Source organism: Mus pahari, chromosome 8, assembly GCF_900095145.1.
Source record: "Mus pahari chromosome 8, PAHARI_EIJ_v1.1, whole genome shotgun sequence".
Taxonomy (NCBI): Eukaryota; Metazoa; Chordata; class Mammalia; order Rodentia; family Muridae; genus Mus; species Mus pahari.
In genome coordinates this window covers 28736573-28737423 of record NC_034597.1, presented here as the reverse complement: position 1 = coordinate 28737423, position 851 = coordinate 28736573, and the positions used below count along the sequence as shown (strand labels likewise).

The 851-nt window shown below is 46.9% G+C and overlaps 1 non-coding gene across 1 annotated transcript; it reads left to right on the top strand.

Annotated features, from left to right (window-relative positions):
- Positions 1-280: 280 nt before the first annotated feature.
- On the top strand, positions 281-411 carry LOC115064603. The gene has a single exon (XR_003844440.1). It is a non-coding gene; the product is annotated as a small nucleolar RNA SNORA17 (small nucleolar RNA).
- The last annotated feature ends 440 nt before the right edge of the window (positions 412-851 follow it).

Below are 851 nucleotides of genomic sequence, written 5' to 3'. Positions count from 1 at the left end.
TGAATCAAAAAGGTGACTGTTAACATCCATCCATTGACTACAGCCAAGAATGTTAATTTTCATTGGGAGATCATGGATGCCTTTAGCCTTTGTGTCTTTTGTAGGTTGTATGCGACTTCTAAAGTTAATATGTTAGTGAAAGACGGGGTCTATAGGAGCTGATAAAGTCACAGAGGCTCTTCCTTCTGAATAATCAGGAGGCTAGGTTGGTTGCCCAGAGTGACTTTGTAATGCAAAGAAATGTTATCTCTTTAAGCTCTCTTGATAGTTTTCTGTGGCATCTAGCCCTAGAAGCATTGCAGATGTGGTTGCTGTGTCACAAGTGCATCAATAGGAGGTAGAGAGGACAGAGGCTATATCTATGCTTGGTGTTCTGACTATGAAGATCTGAGTCATTAGTAGCTTAGCATTCCCTGAAGAAAAAGAAAGTGATCCTGAGATGACTACCACTCAGGCACCACACAGGCCCAAGGGAGGCAGGGATAGACCATGCTGGAGATGACCCTTCCCTGCCCTGTACCATAATTGGGCATAGCAGTCCTAAGACCAGGTCTAAGACAACCCCAGACTCTGAGGGACCCCAAGAACCACTGAGAAGAGCAAGTAAGTGGTGGAGAAATAGAAGAGAAAAAGAAACAAAAGAATGGGGGCACAGTGAAGAGAGGCAGAACTGGAGACTAGAGGGTAGTGAGGAACAGCCCAATGTGAGCAGCAAGTGATGCCACCTGGGACCATAGTGGGTTCCAGTCCTGTGCTACCACCAGGGGCCACATCTTGGTCCATGGCCTTGCAGTGGCAGAGGTCTATTGCCATAAAAGGCCAGGAAGATGTCGCTGATCTGGGCTGCTGTC